The 21,745-nt window shown below is 40.5% G+C and overlaps 1 protein-coding gene and 1 long non-coding RNA gene across 6 annotated transcripts in view; both read right to left on the reverse strand.

Moving 5' to 3' along the window:
• The window catches only part of WDR7 (WD repeat domain 7), a 351,772-nt gene extending 342,115 nt beyond the window's left edge, over positions 1-9,657 (reverse strand). For all 5 annotated transcript variants that reach the window (XR_004001091.1, XM_030568068.1, XM_030568066.1 and 2 more), the window contains exon 1: positions 9,473-9,657. The gene's annotated coding sequence lies outside the window, so the exon portion shown is untranslated. The remainder of the gene's footprint in view (positions 1-9,472) is intronic.
• Positions 9,658-13,791: 4,134 nt separating this feature from the next.
• LOC115654029 lies at positions 13,792-17,157 on the reverse strand. The gene is made up of 3 exons (XR_004001079.1): positions 17,064-17,157; positions 16,773-16,925; positions 13,792-13,983 (listed from the first exon to the last, which is right to left on the reverse strand). It is a non-coding gene; the product is annotated as an uncharacterized LOC115654029 (long non-coding RNA).
• Between the last annotated feature and the right edge of the window lie 4,588 nt (positions 17,158-21,745).

The following is a 21,745-nucleotide window of genomic DNA, read 5'->3' on the forward strand; positions in this document are numbered from 1 at the left end:
TTGAGTACAGTTACTGTAATCCTTGCATTTCCTAAACAAGGTGTGCTCCTAGAAATTTTGGATTAAAAAAATCTTATATAAACCTCTTTTATTGAAGCCAGAGCCCTCTCTAAACTAAATTGCATTTTCATTCTTAACGAGATATATCAAGTGGATCAACTGAGTCTAGAGGCCTCTCAACAGAAAACCAAAGAACAAGGTTGAGAATATTAAGAAACTGGATATTTATGACTGAACTCAAGCATGGGACACTTTAATTTACTATTTTACACGTCAGGTGATATAAATTACCACCAAACCAAGCAAGTTAGTATACTATAGAATAATTAAAAAACATTATCTGAGCAAGATGCTTCAGCATAAGAAATCTAAGTTTGAGTTAAATGCCTATCCTTAATGAGTCCATCACTCTTCCCCATGTCTCAAGCATGTAAGCTACAGAACTTAACATGACACTTAATATGCAGTTTCGATTTTCAAATTTTGCACATGCTTTTAAGTCCTTCAATTGAAAAACAAACTAGGGAAGTGTGGTATAGATGAAATTACTGAAGTGTGGGTGCAGAAGTGGTTGAAAAATGGTATTCAACCATTGTCTCCCCATTGTCAAATGGGGAGAATGCATCTAGTAGGGTACCGCAGGATCGGTCCTGGGTAATACTATTGAATATTTTCATTAAGGACTCAGATAATGGAATGGAGAGCATGCTTACAAAATCTGTGGATGGGATCAAGCTGAGAGGGATTGTAAACACTTTGGAGGGCAGATCCAGAATTCAAAATCACCCTGATAAATTTGAGAATTGGTCTAAAATCAACAAGATGAAATTAAATAAAGATAAACATAAAGAACTACACTTACAAGAAAAAATCAAATGCACAAATACAAAATGGGAAAGAACTGACTGTACAGTAGTACAACAGAAAAGGATCTGGGGGTTATAGTGGATCACAAATTGAATATGAGTCAACAATGTGATGCAGTCACGAAAAAGGCTAATACACTCCAGAGAGAGTATTAACATAAGCATTATAGGTAAGACATGGGAGGTAATTATCCTGCCCTATTCAGCAAAGGCAAGGCTTCAGCTGGAGTAGTATGACCAGTTTTGGGCACTATACTTTAGGAAATATGTGGTTGAAATGGGGAGGGCTCAGAGGAGGCCAATAAAAATGATAAAAGATTTAGAAGACCAACCTATGAAGAAAGGTTAAAAAATGGACATGCTTAGTCTTAAGAAAAGAAGACTGAAGAAGGACCTAACAACAGTCTTCAAATGTATTAAGGGCTGTTACAAAAAGGACAATGATCAACTGGTCTCCAGGTTTGCTGAAGGTCGGACTGGGAAGAATTGGCTTAATCTACAGCGAGAGAGATTTTGGTTACATATGGGGGAAAAAATTAAGTACAGGAATTCCAATGGAGGTAACGGAATCCCAATGATTGAAGGTTTTTTAAGAACAGGTTTGACAAACACCTGTCAAAGTGTTCTAAGCTCTAGGAAGGTCTAAGCTCTAGGCTTACCTGGTCCTGCTTCAGTGCAGGGGATGGACTAGATCACCTGCTAACATCCCTCCCAGCACTAAATTTCTATGATCCTATGATACAGCATTATCATGGCTTGAAAAATCCACTCACCAATTTGCCTGGCATGAGTGACATCACCCTCTGTAGAATCTAAGTTTGCATTTAAAATAAAATTAGTTCCTAATCCTTACTATTGTAAAGATAACTTTCTGAACATGAATCAAGCACAAACGGATATGATTCCTGCGTGTGCAAAAAGCTACTGGGCCTTTGCTACTACTCATGACTTCTCCAAGCTGCAGCAGAACTTTCAGTGTAGACAGTCTGTTCAGACAAAACTTTGGTACTGGAGCTGTTCACCATAAAAGAGAACCTAAAATGGATACTGAGGAGGGTTACATTTCTGAGACACCAAACAGAAGTACACCCAAACAAAAATTAAGTCATGATAGGAATTGCAGCAGCTAGATAGGAGGGGGTTTTCTCACCAGTGCATTGCCTCTGGACAGCAGCACCCACCATCTTTGGTGCCAGTCATTAAATCTCTTTGCTGATCCTCTGCATATTTACTCCTGAGGGCATTTGGGGAAAAAAAATTAAAAACTCTACGCCAAAAAAATTTAAATTCTGTTCACAATATTTTAAAATTCTGCAAATTTAATTTGTCAAATAAATGTGGAGGCTCCAGCATGGCACTGGGGAGTACAGGCCACTGGCTAGCACAGGCCACTGGCTGCACAGAGGTGGGAGATCACTGTGTAGCTCCCCTGCCCCCCAGGACATGGACTCAGTGGTGAGGCTGCACCTAACTCTGGAAGTACAAGGACAGGGCCTACTCCAGAAACATCCCAGGGCTCTGCCATGCCAGGTGCACCAGGTGCAGGAGGCAGACTGAGCAAGGCAGGATCCAAATGTGGAGGGGCTTGGTGTTGAGTGATCCAGGTGTGAGTTGAGAGACTTGTGTGTGCAGGCAGTTCAGTGGAGAATCCGGGTGCAGAGGGGATGTGGATGCACAGGAGCTTGTTGGGGGGTTCTGGGTGTAATGGTAACGGGACTCTGCAGGGGGATCCAGGTGAAGGTAGTTGGGGCTCAGCGGGGGCGAAGGGGCTTAGTGGGGTTTCCAGATGCTGGGGGGAGTGGAGCTCAGTGGGGAACCAGGTACAATTGGTTGGGTCTTGGTGGGGTGGGGATCTGGGTGTGGGTGGCTTGTTAGGGTTGTGGGGCTCATCGGGGGGTTCTGAGTGCAGGGGGGTGAGGCTTGGGGGTAGGGCAGACGAGGGAGCAGCTCCCTGTACAGAGATCCCTCCCCCCACAGCTGAGGAACAATAGATGGAGGAAGAGGGAGGAAGGAGAGGAGGAGTTTGCAGCTGGGGGAGAAATCTGAAGGTGGGATCTGACCAGGCCCCGGATGTCATGAAGGGAAAGAGGAAGTCCCATCCTCCCCGGGCCTGCCCAGACTAGCAGCCGAGCTGGGTGCAGGGTAGGAACCCCAATCCCACCTCCTGCCCCACAATGATTTACCTCTCTGCCAGCTGCCCTGGGCACCTGAAACATACTGCTGGGGAGGGTCACATGACCGCTTTTGCAGCTTCCCCGTCAGAAAATCATTTTTCTATGGGGAAGCAAAGACATCTGCAGGGGACATCAATAGTGGTGCAGAATTCCCCCAGGAATACATATTAGATGATGGTAATATTTCCATTCCCTGGATGCAAATAGGAAGAGGGATGTGTTTAAGCTTGGACATCTAGATATGGATGTACAAGTCTGTGACAAATTATCGGAAAGATGATTAGGATATGTTTTTAAAAAGTACTGTATTGCAAGAGATTTTAAAATTAAATAGCAAGTTTGTTGACAATGTTACAACTAAAAGTATGCATAATTTATTTATTTTAAATTTCAGGGGGCCTAACTAGTTGTTTTGGGAGTGTTGAAGCACAGGAATCTTTCACTATTTTATCAGGCTTAATCCATGAGTTAATTTTCAAAATAATAATTAGTCTTGGCTATGAACTCAACACCAACACACTAGGCTCGGTTCTTCTACAAAAAGGAAAATATTTTAAGTTTATTCTATATGCTTATACTAAATAACAATTTCCATGCTGTCTTGCGCACAGTGTGCCCACACCTTCTAAAGTCTACACTACAGTAGAACTCACCATAATCTGAAATATCACAAGACAGATCTGGTTAACAGAAAAGCAAAATGAAATACACTGAACCCCCAAATGTCAGTTTCCACAATTCAAAATGGGGCTATAAAGATACGCTAACTTTATTGGAATGCTTTTCGGAAATCTGTTATAAGGCTTAATTGTAAATGTCACTAAAATCCTTGTATTAAAGCTGCTGTGGAAGTAAAAGACATTAGTATTATTGTCTGAAAACCCAAAATTCAGTTCACAGATCAGTGCTGATGTCATTGGTGGTGGTGATCTCTGTATTTTTGTGATATCAAATCTAAAATAGGCATATTTGAAATCCACTGACAATGCAGAAACAAAAGTATGAGTTTTCTAAATAGAGAAGAATACAATTGGTAGAGAATGTAATGTTTTCTTTTTAGTCCTTCTGATTTATGTTGCACTAATATGCAGATTGCACACATTTTAAAACACATACATTTACTTGAAAATTGTAATGTTTCTTTTTGGAGCTGTTATGGTCTGAGACCATATTTGATTTACAAACACTTCAGTTCACAGATTGTTTGTGATAAATCATACTGGCATCAGCAGTGACCTCAAGAACCATGCCAAAAGTGTATGCTTTTAAAAGCAAAAACAGTAATTTGCCCAATGTCACACAGAAAGTCACACAGATGTCTTGACTCTAGGGCTGTGTTTTCACCACTAGATGATGCCACCCACACATGTTGGTGGTTCAGTAAATACAATCAGTACCAATCAATGTGTTAGTTGTAACTCAAATGTTTCTAAAGTTTCTCAGCAGTTACAGAATACATTTGCATTCAGTCAAACCCAGCAATCACCTCCATCAGCACCATGTTGGTTTCAGAGGCTTTCTTGGTACAGACATTATTAGGGTCGAAGACCAACAAATTCCAAAACGTGTTTACTGAGGAATGCTGCTATATGGCCAGCAATCATGTGGTCACCAAAAACTTCCATGGCACAATAAGATCACCTGTGATGAACATAAGTAGAATATCCAGGCAGGTCACATTAAGGACTTGGGTGGCAATTGATCAGCAAGGAGGCAACATCCCTTGATGATGATGATTTAAATTCAGCTTTACCTAATTTAAATGCCGCTAGATGCTTTCCTTGCCTATTATTAAAATGAAAGGAAGAAAATTATATATTTTATACATATCCAAATAAATAACTAAAAAAGCGGCAGTGAGGGAAATGCCTTTGAATCACCACAACATATACAGTTTTAGAGTGCATACGTTGCATTATACTAAGTACAATAAAATGATTTTGAAGACAGATCTTTCATTCTGACACCTGTCGCAGACTGTTACTATCATCTGGGTTGACAGGTGGTAAGTGTAGAATATTCTACCAGAATAGGTAATGACAATTATTCCCTTGTACTTTATCCACTCAATGTATTGAATTGAAAAAAACAGCTACATGCTTTCAGTACTGTTTTAAGATGTACAGATTCACAGACAAAATACAAGTGAAGAAAACACTGCAAGAATCCAAATTCTTTTTAGACAGTTTTTCAGTACTTTCCAACTAAAAATCCATTTTTTTACAATATTATAGCACAATCAAGAAGTGAATTTCTTCTTGTGCTAGCACAGCAGGATATTACTTACATGCAGGAAATCAGCAAGCAGACCTCTCAAAAAGATATTCAGGTTGGCAAGATTTAATGAAACTTCCCTCTCCCCCCCACACACAGAGAGAAAGGAACCGAAAAGAAGAGTTAACAGCCGGTGTGTTAAACTGTAAATTTATTCATTTTATGATGCTCAATTCTGGACATCTGATGACAAAAAATTAAAGCAGCTGTCAAGAGGACTTGATGTATCTATGGACTAACAACAGGACACAAAGACTTTCACTCCAAACCCCTAATCCTGCTAACTCGTGCAGATGCTTAACCATGAGTAGGCCAACTGAAGTCAATGGGACTGGTTGTGGTAGTAAGGTTAAGTACATGCAGAAATGTTTGCAGGATCAGGTCCCACATTACTATTTTGAACGTTGCCCAAGTTGGTAGGCTGTGTAGAGGATCACAAACTGAGCAGATGGTTTCAATCCAGGTGTATCTATACAATGATTGCAACCTGGCTGTCAGTCTCATTGGACTGACCAAGCGTTAAATTGGCCTGGAAAATTACCCTAAATGTAAAAGGGTAATTAATCTCAGTGGTTCACCTGAGACGAGGCACTTAAATATACAGCAATGGGTACAGTATGAACTCTTAGTGTGGTGTACCTTCATTAATTCTAACCATTTCAGAAAAGTCTGAAATATCTGTGGAACATTAATAAAATCATAGTCAGCAAAATGAATATGAATTACCTCATACTGGGGAGGAAATTATTCTACTCTAGGTGTCATGAATTTAAAGTTCCACTCCATCACACTTGGATGCTCTTATTTTTATGTGCGAGTATTCCTGTTGAGTATACACATTAAGTTTTTCCAGGATCCAGCCTCTTCTCTCTCTTTTTTTTTTTTTTAAATAAACTATACAGAATGCATGAAAGTTTAACTACCTTTACTCATTTAAATGATACACTTTGTCTTAACCTTCGAATTAAATTCATCTACAAGTACTACAGATCTAAAAGGGCCAAGGTTTGAAGTTTTTGATAGATAGAGTGAAGTCTGTCTGTCAATTCTCAAATGCCACCCTGCGTCATCTGTCTGTCTTAGTTACCTGTTGCATCCTATCATAAACCTATGGTGTGAGCAATCTAGGGCAGGGACTGTCTTCTTGTTACTAGTTTCTATAGCCCTAATACAATGGGTCTTATGTACTACAAATAAAGATATTACTTCGCTAAACACTATTGCCAAACAAATACCAAATCAATAATGAGTAAGCAGACTTCCTAAAATTAGGACTTTACTGGCTTGCAAAATATTCACAAAATATTACCAGCCCAGACACAAGATTTACACCGTAAACTTTAATCATGATAGCAATGATAATGAAAAAGATGGATATTTTACTCACCCCAGCTGAGTGAGTGAACAGAATTATTAAAGTAATACATGTGCAGACTATAATTTTTAACAATACAAATATGAGACTAAGGCTGAACATATCTTCTACGGTTGCTTATATGAGAAGATGAATTATTTCTAGTTTCTTGTTTTATAAAATCACTTACACAGCATTAATTTTAGCCAGCTTTTAAAAGCATCTCATTTCTGTAATGAAGGGTCTTTTCCTTAATGATGACTTTAAAAATCTCACTTTCGTTTTTTCTCAAAAAACCTTCCTCATTTAAGCTGTCACTTGAAGTACAAGTACAAGTTACTCAAGGCAGTTATGAAAATGATTTAAAACTCCTTGCTATTTCCTAAGATTATCTTGCCTTCTATTATGAAAGGAATTACATAAAACAATAGGAGTCATGTTATGATGACTTTTCCTGTACAACTCATACAAGTTTCCTTAATCAGGAGTTATTTTTAAAGCTACTAATTTCTTGGAGAACTTCCCAGAACTTAGAAATCAAAAGGTGTTGTACCATATAATAAATCACCCTATACTCAGGTTTCAGAGTAGCAGCTATGTTAGTCTGTATCTATACTGTACCATATACTGTTATCTATACAGTGTCTTACTGTACATGGGTGTATTACAACAACATACAATGACAATTATCATCATCTTTCTTTCTGTCCTGAAACTTGTGGAAGGAGAAAGAAGGGGAGATTCCCTGTATTCATGAGTGATATCTAAAGCTATCAGCAATTCTTAAAACAAGATCACAACATTTATTGACCAAAAAGTGCTACCATAACTCAGTGTACTGAATTCATTTAAATTGCTAACCTAGTCAGAGCCTCTGCTGCTGCAGTAAGAGCTATACGCCAAGATTCTGATCTTGCAAAGAGTTATACAAGTGCTTAACTTTATGAACTTCAGGAGTCCTGTTTACCTCAGTTGGGCTACTTACCTGCAGTTAAGTTAAGCATGTGCATAAATCTTCAAAAGGAATAGATCCTAAATCTGTAAAGTCATCATCATTTGCAGTCACCCTCGTGTTCATATTCCTGTCCTAATACACAGGGAAATTCCTCCCATGAGGAAAAAATTCTAAAAGATACAACAGGCCTCAATCCTGCAATGAGCTCTGTGTTGGCTGACATCTGTACCTACGTGAAGTGTCATGTAAATCCACCAAGTGCTATGTGGGTGTAAGCATCTGCTTTCATAACAATAGTAAATTGAGGAAAACAATGGCTATAAAATCCTGAAATCTGGATGGAGAGGAATGAGTTCCTGACTGGCATCCAGTCACTACCAAAAGTTACTAATTCCTAAAGACTAACCTGTAACAGGAGATTTGCTTTAAATGAGCAATAGGTGCCATCATACGCCTATTAACTGATTCTATAAGCAGTGAAAAACATCACAGACCATGAAATCTGATCTCCCCTGTGAAATCTGGCACCTAGTCAGGGGCTCCTACCCTATGCAGGGCTCCAGCTGCTAGTCCCAGCTGGGGATAGGGAGAGACAAGACTTCCTCTTCTCCTGAAGGGGCTACTCCTGGGATGGGTCAGACCCACCTCCAGGATTTCCCCCAGCTGCAGGAAGCTCCGCAGTTCCAGCTGTCAGCTCTACCCCCGTGACCCAGGAGACTGCTGGGAAAACCAGACATATGGTAATCCAACCCTCCCATACCCTGCAATCCTCACTTCTGTGCTGCTGGGGGTGGCGGTACTGGCTTTAGAGCTGGGCTCCCAGTCAGCAGCCTCTCTCTCTGGTGGCCCAGCTCTGAAGGCAGCGCTCCTGCCAGCAGCGAGGCAGAAGTACAGGTGACAGTCCCATGACCTGCCTACAATAGCCTTGCGACCCCCACACTCTGCCTGCCTTTTGGGTCAGGACTCCCAGGGTTACTAAATGGTGAAGTTTCACATGTAAACTGAAAGCCTGAAATTGACAAATTTTAAAAACCCCTGGCCCTGAAACTGACCAAAATGGAATTTGGTATGGTGCCATGTAGAATACTTGTGGTGATGGAGAGTGTCCACAATTCAAATAAAACCTGGTACTACTGTAACATTTGTCTCACCTCCACAGGCATTATGGCCCAACAGGCAAAAAGAATTCTCCCACCTCCATATTGTAACCACATGTTGTGCCATGATACGCATGGAAACTCATCCCTTATTGAGCCCAATTTCTAAAAGAGTACTAATTCATAAAGGCACATAACTGTTTGGAAAGTGAAAGCTGTAACATAATTAACTGAATTAGTACAGTCAGGTGACAGCAATGTGTCTGCAACTCACCAAGATCCTGAACCCCCTGACTGGGGTAATTCCAAGAGGATATTAGCAAGTGCCTGCCACCCACTCAACCCCCATGAAATAACCCAGTTGACACCCAGTTGAGTTGCAGGGGGGTGCCAGGCAGCCTCTGTCCCCACACCTAGCTGGGCTCACGCTAAAGGGGGTCAGGATTGCCAGGCAGAGCCCCAAGGGGACACAAGCTGCAGGGGGGGCGGTGGGGGCAGGCACAGCCCGGCCCCAAGGGGACTTACGCTGCGGGGAGAAGGGGGGCCAGGCAGAGCCCCAAGGGGACTCACGCTGCCGGGAGAGGGGGGGGCAGAAGCGGTGGCCAGGCACAGCCCGGCCCCAAGGCAGGACCAAGCCCCGCGTCCCCCGGCAAGGGAGGTCACACCTGGAGGAGACAAAGCCTCCTGCCTAGAAATGGGGGCGTGGGTCCCCCGTGGGACTAGGACACCCCCCCCCCAAGTGAGGCACTTACCTGTACAGGCAAGCCCCGATCTTGCCGCTGTCTGTGGTGCGTGGCCCAGCCCTGGACCCCGCACGTGGGGAAGGGGGTACGCAGGGCTCTGCCCCTGTGCCCCACTCTCGGGTACAGTAAATCAGCTGACAAGCTCTATCCTTCTGCCGTGACTCCCACAGCAAGTGTCGCAAAGCCTCACCGCACTGACTGACGGCAGGCTGAGGAATGGGCGTAACTATGGAGACCACATCGGCGTGATTCCTCCCCCCTTGGTGGACGGGACGGGAGCCGGGTGGGCGGCGCGTCACGTCTGCAGTGCTGCGTGGGGTGGCTCGGCTTCCAGAGCTCCCTGCCTTGGGGAGGGGGAGAGGCCCATGGGGCAGTAGTTGCGGGGCTCGGGGGTGCCTTGGCAGGGGATAATGGCAGTGGCTTTGGAGAGCTCTTTATATTATTTAGTCATTGCAGTCTGACAGCGCCTAGCCGCCTACTCAGGGGCTGTGCTAAATCAGCGAAAGGCTATTTTATTCTCAGCGGATCTCCAGGGAGAGTTCCTCTGGAATAACTAATAGCTATCATAAGTAAACAAGTACTTGCTAAGAGGCTCTTCAGTCTAGCACAGGAAGGTATAATATGCTCTAATGCCTGGAAGTTGAAGCTAGACAACTTCAGACTGGAAATAAGGTCTATAGAATCAAAGACTTTTAAGGTCAGAAGGGACCATTATGATTGTCTAGTCTGACCTCCTGTACAACGCAGGCTACAGAATCTCACTCACCCACTCCTGTATCAAACCCCTAACATACGTATAATGGTGAGAGTAATTAACTATTGGAATAATTTATTGACAATGGAGGTGGTGTCACCATCACTGGCCATTTTTAAATCACAGCTGGATGTTTTTCTATAACATTAAGACTTCCGGGGAGTGTGGAGGAGAGTTCTATTTCCTGTGTTATACAGGAGATCAGACTATGTTCACAATGGTGCCTTCTTGCCTTGGAATCTGTGAACTAATAAATATTCCAGAATAACTGATAATTATTCTGCAAGAGCTAGTTGAGTAAATTTTCAAGTGCAGACAAGCTCTAAACACTGGAGAGTTAGTACAGGGTGCCCACCCATGTGAGGAGTACCTACTTTGTGGGTGTTGTAGTTTTTTCTATGAAGAATATGTGTTTGTTAAAGTACCTACAGGGAAAATACTAAGAGAGTATGATGATAGTACCAAATAACTTCCCTAATTCAAAAAGGAGTACTTGTGGCACCTTAAAGACCAACAAATTTATTTGAGCATAAGCTTTTGTGGGCTACAGCCCACTTCATCGGATGCATGGACTGGAACATACAGCAAGAAGATATTTATACATACAGAGAACATGAAAAGGTGGAAGTAGCCATACCAACTGTAAGAGGCCAATCAATTGAGAAGAGCTATCATCAGCAGGAGAAAAAAACTTCCCTAACTCAGTTTTTTCGGGGGAATACTTGCTACTTAACAGAGATGCTGTGAAAACTAATAAATTAATCTTTGTAAAACTCTAAAGAGCTACCTTAAAGTTATTTTTATAACCCATAAGACAGTAACTGTCAGAGTACTTAATGACTGTAATTTGAGCATGAAAGAAAACTGGTGGTTGTCACATTCCAAGTTGCAATCCAGACTAGTGAGGGGTTGTCACCACCTGCCCTGCATCTTTGGGTGCTTCACAGTGCTTTGCTGCTGTAGTTCCCAACCTGGGCTGCTCACAAATAGCATGCAGGTCACACCTTGGGTGTCTGTGTATAACTATAGCCTGCCAGAAAACCGCTGGTCACACTCTGGTTTCCACCAGCCTTGGTTACCACTTGCAGAGTAACCCCAACACACTCTCAGTCCTGAATTTTCCCCAAAACGTTTGTTCTGCATTGTTCATCCCTCTCCCGGACAGTTCAAATATTAGAGGACCCCTTATAAGGGGTCAGTATTCAACAGTTTGCTTTTAAGTGGAGGTATTCAGTTCAGTTTAAACGCAACACTGGATTAGTTCTGATTCCAAAATAAAATGTTTATTTAACTACAAAGAGAGAGATTTTAAGTTAGTACAATTATAAGGTATTAAAGTTAGAAATGATTACAAGAGGAATGAAGATAAAATGATCTCCAGTAGCTAACACTTAAACTAGACTTGGTTCAAGGTAAAATCTCAACCATGTGTTCCTAGTGACAGGGCTATTCAAAGTCCAAGGTGTGGCATTCTGTATCTCGGGGGAGAGTTTACCGCCATATTCTTCATTTATATATATATAATTTATATTGCATACAAACCAGGCCGCATGAGGTATCAGAAGAAAGGTTATGATCTGCTGAAAGTCACTGTTCTATCGAAATATGTATATCATTAATGCATAAAGCTATAAGAATTGTGTTGTATGGCTGTCACTAAAATATGCTGTGGATTTGGGAAGCGCGCAGATACTAGCTCTCCAGAGACAATGCCAAGGAAAGTAACAAACATCTGGGTGGGTGTTAAACAACTATTAACAGCCATTGTCCAGCAAGGGAGCTACAATTCAATGACTGACCTGCACATATCAGGGGAATTGTTCAACCTTGCCTGGGGACTCAACAATGTCTACCAGACATGCCTGGACTTATGTTCTCCAAGCTCATCAGACTGAGGGTATAAAACAGAACACAGGGGCCCCATGCTTGGCCTTTTCATCTCCCCCCACCTATGCTGCAAGCAACACAGACATTCAGAAGACTCTAGCAGAGAAGACTGGCCCAGGTTTAAGGGACAAACCTATATATTAAGGACTGCAATATTCAGTGGGGTGAGAAAAACTGCTTAATCTAGATGTTGCCCAGTCTAATAGGGTTGAGAGTTTAGACTACATGCTTATATTTTCCTTTCTTTTGGTAACTTATTCTGAGTTTTTTGCCTATCACTTGTAATCACTTAAAATCTATCTTTTGTAGTCAATAAATTTGTTTAACTGTTTATCTTCACCGGTGAATTTGCAAGTGTTTGGTAAGGATGTTTTCTCAGGTTTACAAAGGCTGGTTCATATCCACTTTCCATTGATGAAGTGGTAAACCAATTAATACATTTGAACTGCTCATCTTGAGCAGTGCAAGATGGTATATTCGTGAGGTACAAGGCTGAGAGCTGGGGGGATTTGGCTGGTGCCTTTCTTTATGTGATTCATGAGTAACTCTGGGAGCAAGCATGCAATCTAGTTGGGCTCCACACGCGGTTGTGCTGAGTGATAACAGCACCTGGAGGGGCTTGCTACTTGTTACTAGCAAACCATTGTGAGAGACATCCCAGGCTGGAGAGTTAAGGGTGCACAGCACTCTCACAGTCCCAGGTTGCACCCCAGGGATCCTATTACACAAGGGCTGGTTCCTTTGTCTTCTTAGGTGAAAGAGAAAGAGAGCAAAAAAGGTAGATACTGGGGTGGTTTTGCTCTTTATGTTTATAATCCAAATACCCTCTGAAATGCATTTTTCTGAGGGTTACCCCTAGATAAGTTCTTTCCAGCTATGAGGATGGAGATATAGAGTCTTTTGGTGAAAGAGGTTCCATGTTGCTTACTAAAATGTAGATCGATCTGTTCCTGCCCCTCTTTGTTGCCAAAGAATGGCCACTTGACAGGTGGTTGCCAATTGACTTTGCTAACACCTGGCTAGAGGCATTAGCTTGTCCTCTGTTTTTGAGGAATAGGTTTACCCACTCCTCAGACTTGTCTGGTAAACACATTTTAGTTATAATTTCATCTTATGTTCATAACCTTAGAGATAATGTTGCTACGCACATTTCACCGTGATATTATTGACCAGTGAGTTATTAGTTTTCAAATGATATCTCACAAGGCATAGTTTGCACAAAGATTATTGCAATAGTGTGTAGGGTGTGAATACAGGGGTGCATTTGGTCACATGCTACCTTCAAGACTGCTCAACAGTATTTATGAAAATACATGACAGACTGTATGATAAAATACTTTTTTATATATATTTAATTAATCAATAGTTAAATTATTGGGGGGGGGAGTATCCCAGTTTTAAATTTTATTTTTCAGCCTGTTATATTCTGGAGCACTCGTGTACTAATGTTCTATTATTATTATTATTAAGAACACAGTACATTTAATATAGTATTTCTTATAAAATGATAAAAATTTGCACTTTATTCCTTAATTTCGTATGGTTTTCAATACAGTACTTTTATACGTATCAAACAACAATAAATAAATCAAACTAGAAATGGACAAGTTTTACCAAAATGTACACAATATCCATAATACATATGTGCTGCCCTAATGTAAAGGGGAGCTGACAGCAGTACAGTAAGTTACCAGTCACATATTTGAGGAGTCAATAGCAAACACAGGATTAGAACCCAGCAACTAAAATCTCTACATTCAATACTCCGGACTATATTTCATCTTAGCTGGAGCTGCTGTTTGTCTATAGCACTTACTGTTTCCAGTTATAGCCATGAGTGTTCAGCACTTCTGCAAATGAGGCCTCACATATGTCATATCTGACACCCAGAAAAAATGGAATACATTATTAGTGGCTTCCTGTGGGAAAAAATGTTTTAAATGACTTGCCTTGCATAATTTAGAAAACCTGCTAAAGCCAGGGATAGAGCCCAGGTTAGTAGCTTTTCTCACAAGAGTAGCTAGTTTTCATCCTGAGGCTAACCCCACCTTCTAACTTCTAAAAGCAACTGAGGTAGCGATCTTAAGGACAACAGACTCATTAACAACATGACCCTGATTTATTTCCTGAGTGCTGTCTATCATGTGAATTAAATGAGGCAAAGGTCTTATGGAAAAACTGTAGGTTATAAACTTTATTTTAGGCATTTCCTAGCTTTTCAGTGCTGACTTTGCAACTTAAATAACATTCTTCTGGTGTATGTTTTTTGTATGTATAATTCTCCTAGTTTTTCAGTAAAAATAGCAGAAACATTTATTTACCACAAAAACAATGAACCAAATTAATCAGTGGTGTTATCTGCCTGAGTTATAGGAGAGATGTTTTCCTATCTGCTGTTTAAAAATGCATAGCACTTCACAATTATTTACAACAGAAAGTGAAGAATAACTTCCACAACTTAAATTAGAGGGAGCATTTTATGTTGGACAAAAGCAATTAGAGAAATTGGACATAGTTTGCTTTACTACTTATGTTGACACACAAGATGTCAGCTAAATACGGACTAGGTATAAAGTATATTCCCCAATCACCAGCTCCACATAACTGTTGGGTAAAGATGAAGCTGATCAACTCCAACTTTTTATTGCGGAGATGTAACAAGCAATTTTATTCAACTACTACGGAAGATAAAAGTACAAACACATACTGTGACTGTGTGCATATATTTTTGATGATAAAAGTCATGCAAATATATATATGCAAATACATACATCTAATCTGACTCCTGGCAAGTAAGAATGGATGCTCCTGTCATCCAAGAACAGATGCTTGCCTGGGACAGCAAACTATTAGTGATTAATTACTTTCAGCTGAGAGGTGAAGGTTTTCCAGTTAGCCTAGGTCAGTAGGACTGAGAGCCACTGCTTGTCAGGTTCATATGACTTTGTAGCAATACAACTGAGCAATTTTCCTTGCTTTCATGGTTATGTCAAGTTTAGTCTTTTAAATTTAAGCTAATTATTTTTAAAGACTCCTCCAATATAGGAGCCTTTTGTTTTGAGTTATATCAAAATATATTTATTTAAATATGCATGATAAAACAATACTAAATATTAATGTATATGAAGATTTTAAAAAGTTTTATTTACTCATTTTAACATATCATTACACTAGTATTATTTTGTTATGATGTGGGTGAAACCTTGTTATTGGTTAAATTAAAGCTGATGTGCAGACATACCCTTCACTTAAGACAGTTCTAAGAAATGTTTAAGGGGCCACATTTAAAACAAGCCTAATAAAATCGGCTAGAAACTAGGACCTGCTGGGCAAAGGTTTGATTGGGTATTATGAGTGGGTAAAAAAGACAAGCTGGTAATTGAGGAGAGGCAGAAACAAAACCAATCAATAACTTGGGTACCCAGTGTGCCCCTGGAGAAAGCTAGCAAGAGAACTTTTGAGTCTGTTGGCTAAAGAGACTTGGGCCTATAAGCTAAGGAACTGCTTCTTTTATTCTTGGCTCCTTCTGCATTAGAGAAGTTGGACTTTGTATGTTTCTTGTAATAAATCAGATTCATCAAGGAAAATACCAGATTCAGTCATCTGTTTCTACTCCCAGCTGGAACATCTGGAACCAAGGCACAGCCTAGAACTTTGACAAGCTGCTCCCGGTTGAAAAAAGGCAAAAAAATTTTATTGTATTGCAGTAGTTGACTATGTACAAACACATAAGGAGAGCAATTCCTGCTTTGGCTAGTTTAGTTCTCATATGATAAGAGAAGGAATTTATATCAGTAGACACCCACAGGATCTGTTCGTCAAGGTTTTCTACAGCAAGGTTTTCTCAAGAAAACCTACAAGGTTTTCTGCTGATCTAATGCTCAAGGTTTTCTACTGTTTGTACTTGATGTTCTCTCCCCTGTGCTGATTGGCTGTTTGCTCCAGCTGTTTCCCCAATACCACCACCTCACTGTCTTCACCTCTGCCTCTCCCCACTTATTACCTTGCATGCTTTTCTTCTCCTTTTCCCTGACCTCCTACCTTCAGTGTCTCCTCTCCCTGGCTGTCTTTCCATTTAACAAATCCCTGCATAACGAAATCCCACCCCAAATCAAATCCAAATCATGGCACTAATATGATGTTTCCAGGACATCTCATTGTTCATTCATTTGTGTTGCATCCCTTTCTCCTACCCTTTGTCTTCAGTGCAGGGACAATCTACTACTCTTTTTGTACAGTGCACAGCACAATGCAGCTCCACTCTCAGTTGGTCCCTATGTTAGGTTGGGTTCATTTTCATATGTTTTGTGACTACAGAAATCCATGTTGGTTCTAAAATGGAGTTTTGTACCCAGGTGAGGTATAGGTCTATTTTCTCACTCTTCTATTTCTCCTGGAGTTGAAACCAGCTTTCAGTCAGAACGGGTTTTCCTAAGGGCTTTCCCAGAAGGGGCTTCCCACCTTTTCTAAGGGGTTTCCCGGGCAAGTGTATAAAAGGCTGCCCTGAACATGGCCTCAGGACTGTCCATCTGAGTGGCAGCCAGACACAGTTATGGGTCACAGATCTTACCTGCAGGCATCTACCATAATAGTGATAGAAGGGCTAGGGATTTTTCTCCAACAGCTTCCTCACCTGTAAAGAGAAGATAGAGAAGAAACAACACTTACCTTTGTCATCATCTGTCACTGTTCTCCTGAGTGTACCATCTGTTCTGCTTCTCGTGATCCCAAAGGAACATCAAGGGACCCCTTGGAGCTCTTCTCCAAAGGCTTGCCATTAGCCCGAGTATTGAGGTCCCAAGCACCTGCCGTCGCTTTGATCTGTGAAGAAGGTTTTTATGTCTGTTTTGTAGGGTTGAGTTTGGGAGTAATCATTGTATTGTGCAATTTTGCTGTTTATTCCCTTTATTTGTCCCACTCTTTGTTATAAACCCTTCAATACACCTTATCTGATTTTACCTTTACTGATTGACTCCTCATTATTTAGGGTGGGAGGGGTCCTCTTTGCAGGAGAAGAGATCCTACCAGATGACAGATGCTGGACAGGGAGGCCAAACCTAGGGAGACAGAAAGCATAAGGGTCTCTTTTCTCATCACACACGCACACTCCTTTGTCTTTCAGTCCTTTCCCTTTAACACCTAGATACTACTGTATTGCAAATAATACGTAACTCTACTGGTCACTGTATGTTATGCATACCCCATTATGCCTGTTACAGTATAAGCTTCAGGCCCTCATTCTTTAACTCAGGCTAAAGCAATTTATAGTTTTAGATCTGGAGATCGCTGGTGTCTATCAAGATGATGACCATCACATAAGTGGGAGCTCATCTGGGATTCAAACTACTGTGAACCTCAAATGCTCGGGACAAACTTCCTCTGTCCAGGAGAAATATGTAATCCATATTTACATGTCATTCTCTGTGCCTAATCCATAGAGGTTATAGGTCTTTTATAGCTGTCACCCTGTGTCATAAACAGATAGTTAAGGGTTAATGTCTCTTTTACCTGTAAAGGGTTAAGAAGCTTAGTAAACCTGGCTGACACCTGACCAGAGGACCAATGGTGGGACAAGATACTTTCAAATCTTGGTGGAGGGAAGTCTTTGTTTGTGCTGTTTGTTTTGTTCTTTGTTCGCTCTTGGGGCTAAAAGGGACCAGATGTACACCCAGGTTTTCTCCAATCTTTCTGAATCAGTCTCTCATGTTTCAAAATAGTAAGTAATAGCCAGGAAAGGCGGATTAGTCTTATGTTTGTTTTCTTTCAACTTGTGAATGTTTTTCCTTTTGCTGGAAGAATTTTTACCTCTGTGTGCTGTAACTTTGAATCTCAGGCTAGGGGGGTGGGAAAGTCCCTGTAGTTTATATGAATCTGAAAACCCTGTAAGCATTTACCATCCTGATTTTACAGAGATAATTTTTACTTCTTCTTTCTTTAATTAAAAGCTTTCTTTTTAAGAACCTGATTGATTTTTCCTTGTTTTGGAATCCAAGGGATTGAGTCTAAACTCACCAGGGATTGGTGGGGGGAAAAGGAAGGAAATGGTTAATTCCTCTTTGTTTTAAGATCCAAGAAGTTTGGATCTGTATAGTTTCCCAAGGCAACCCAGGGAGGGGAAAGTCTGAGGGGGGGGGAAGAAGGGAGGATTGTTTATTTCTCCTTGTTTTAAGACCCAAGGGGTTTGGGTCTTGGGTTCCCCAGGGAAGGTTTTGGGGAAACAGGAAGTGTGCCAAACACTATATTTTGGCTGGAGGCAGCATACCAAATTTAAGCTGGTAATTAAGCTTAAAAGTGATCATGCAGGTCCCCACTTTTTGAACGCTAAAGTTCAAAGTGGGGGAGAAACCTTGGCACCCTGAGACCCAGCTTTAAGCTATAGAGACTCATGCTTTCAGCTCTGAAAATTCAGATTCCAGTCTCTGGTGTTGGCCAAGATGGCAACTATTACTTTGCAATATTATACTGCTTGTGTAGACAAGGAGTGCTGGTGAACTTGCTGTCATGTTATAATTAATCCTGCCAGCACCAGTTACTCTGTTGTCTGATCTGCTTTTTTGTATTTGCACAGGCAACTGCAAATAGCAGTTTGGTCAGGAATAGCAGGATAGGTGCTACTTTATTATACTGCTGCACATGGACAGGGACAAAATAAGAGTGAAACAGGATTGGTAGTTGTAGAGAGATGTTTGTAGAAGATTATAATTAAGAGATGCTCCCTCATAAGGGACAGTACTATGCAGGGTGGATAAAAATCAATTTTTTTAAATAAAAAAAATTGGATTTTTTTGATTAAATTCTTTTGAGGAAAAAAACTATTTAAAGATATCTTTGATCTATAATGTATCTTAATTAAAACTATCTCATCATGGAATAGGGACTATAAATTCTAATTCTATAGTATGAGACAATATATTCATCTAATGTTTTAGAAAAGTTTTGTAAATGAGTTCCAATAGTTTATGGATTAGGGACACAATTTTATGGGGATTCAGGGGCTTCTGTATAGATTATTTAGGTTAATCTGTCTTATCTACCCAATGGGACTCAGTGATCAGTATAGATACCATCAGAGATGCTTAGCTTTGCAGTTCTCAAAGTGTGGATTTGGGTTTCCACAGATAACATGCTTGTCAACAGTAAAAATGTTTTCAAATATATAATAAATAAATAATATAGAGAGGTGAGAAATAACAGACTTCAACCCTATTGTTCCTCTGCAAATTTTTTTACACAGAGTCAATCCCTTACCTCTCTCTTAAAGTGCAAAGTTTCAAAAAGTTCAATGAACAGAAGATTGTTGGAGGCGGAATAGATCTGGACAAGGAGAAGAAATCTGGAGATAACTGTGAAAAGGGAGGCACAGGCAGTAGAAACAAAAGTGAAACTGTTTTCGTAACATATTCCAGAAGTCTTGAGGTCTTTTTCAGTATAGCCTTCATTGATTTGAGATCTACTATACCATTCTCTCACTAGAAGGGAAAAACTAACGGCAGCAGGCCATAAAAAAGACCCAGCTTGGGAATATTTTAATAAAGTTCTTCTACCTGTGGGTAAGACAGGCATGTGTGCAAAATGCAAACAGTGCAACAAAGAAATGTAAGGCCTGGTTGCCCGAATGAAACAACATCATGAGAAGTGTTCCTTTGCACTGAAAAAAGTGGGAGGAACCAAGCTAACTTTCCCACAAGACATGCGATGAAACTTAGTAGTGGACTGTTTTGAGCACTATATCAAGAACCAGCCTATTCTGATGACAGTTTGTGAACAAAATCGTGAAAAAAATAGATGGCACTGTCACAACCACAGTTCTCAACACTGGGCTTAGGAGAAATGCTGAACACATGCTGAGCACCCTGAAGCCTATTTCTGTAGCCTTGAACAAAATACAGGGAAATGTTTTATTGCTGATGCTATTGAAATTTGGAAGGAACTGAGTGAGATCTTAAAAAGAGAAATATTTAATGACTGAGTTAAATTACAAGCATTAAAAAAACAAATGGGACAAGCACTATCTCCAGCTCATTTTCTTGCCCATATTCTCAATACTCAGTACCAGGGTCAAACCTTAACTGCTGAAGAAGAGGCGCTAGCTATGACATGGACATCCAGCTATCATCCCTCCATAATGCCAACTATAATAAACTTCACAGCTCAGGGTGAACGATTCAAGAAATATAGGTTTGCTGATGATGTTTTAAAGAAAGTCACACCAATGAACTGATGGAAGTCACTTAAGCACTTGCATTCAGAGACTGTTGAAGTGATAATCTCACTTTTAACAGCAGTAGCTTCTTCTGCTGGTGTAGAAAGAATATTTTAATCTTTTGGATTAATTCATTCCAAATTGAGAAATTGTTTGGGACCTGAAAAAACAGGAAAGCTTGGTTTTTCTTTTCCAGATTATGAACAAACAGGAAAATGAAAGTGAATATGACTGAGTTATCTGCAGAAGCCAATGTTTTAAGTTTCTCATGTTGACCTGCTTGTTTTGTTTAAAATATTATGTTTGCTGTTGAAGAAAAAAATCCGGAATACATAACATTGTTTTAGTTAAATAAAACAATTTAAATGTCTGTCTGGTGTTGTTCTCCTCCTAATATTAATGATTAACCTGTTGATAAAGATAGTTCACCTCCCAATGACTTCATAAATATCTGCTTCAATTACCTTTGGTAAATGAAATAACCAAACATTCATTTTCTGATATTGCTGTAAAACTAATCTGAAAAATTTTCAAAATAAATCACTTTAAAAATGTATAGTGTGTACCTTCTAAAAATGAAACCTACATCTATCTCTGAGTTGTGAATAATATATATTAAGGTTATAACAATCAACAAGAATGCACTTCTGTGTAGAAATCCATGATTAAATTGAGTCTTCCTGACTTGTGATTTAAATCATGATTTAAATCAAATCCACCCTAGTACTATGAACATAGGAATTTGGAGATGTGCCCTGAAGGCAAGGTGGGAACACTGCATGGCTGTGTTCAGCTGTTCACCAGAGATGCTCTCCAGTTTCTTTTATTAAAATTTTATTCACTGGTTTGTTATTTAATGAACCCTAGGATCATTATATGGTGTCATAAATGCTGAACGAGAAGGAAACTCCAGTCATTTTGAAGTTAACGCTTGTGTTTACAACTGAAAGCAGAGACAAAGGCTATGGCTACACTCGAAACTTCAAAGCGCTGCCGCAGCAGCACTTTGAAGTGCGATTGTGGTCGCAGCACCAATGCTGGGAGAGAGCTCTCCCAGCGCTGCACGTACTCCACCTCCCCATGGGGATTAACTTGCAGCGCGCTCCCAGCGCTGGGACACTGTTTACACTGTCGCTTTGTATCTTGCAGCGCTCAGGGGTGTGTTTTTTTCACACCCCTGAGCAAGAAAGTTGCAGCGCTGTAAAACGGCAGTGTAGCCATGGCCAAAGTGAGCCCCCAGAGAAGCACTTGGAGCACCAGGCACAGAGGCCTTTTTGCATGTATTTGGTGAGCACAGTAGTAGCTTGACTAGCTTAAGAAGGGGAGGAAAAGCCAAAAATAGATGTGTTGCAACCTCCACCCACTCTGCAATTGTCAGGCAATGTGGCAGAGAACTAGAAAAAATTCAGACAGTGATTTGACTTGTACAGTAAAAACT

This window comes from Gopherus evgoodei, chromosome 6, assembly GCF_007399415.2.
Source record: "Gopherus evgoodei ecotype Sinaloan lineage chromosome 6, rGopEvg1_v1.p, whole genome shotgun sequence".
NCBI classification, from domain to species: domain Eukaryota; kingdom Metazoa; phylum Chordata; order Testudines; family Testudinidae; genus Gopherus; species Gopherus evgoodei.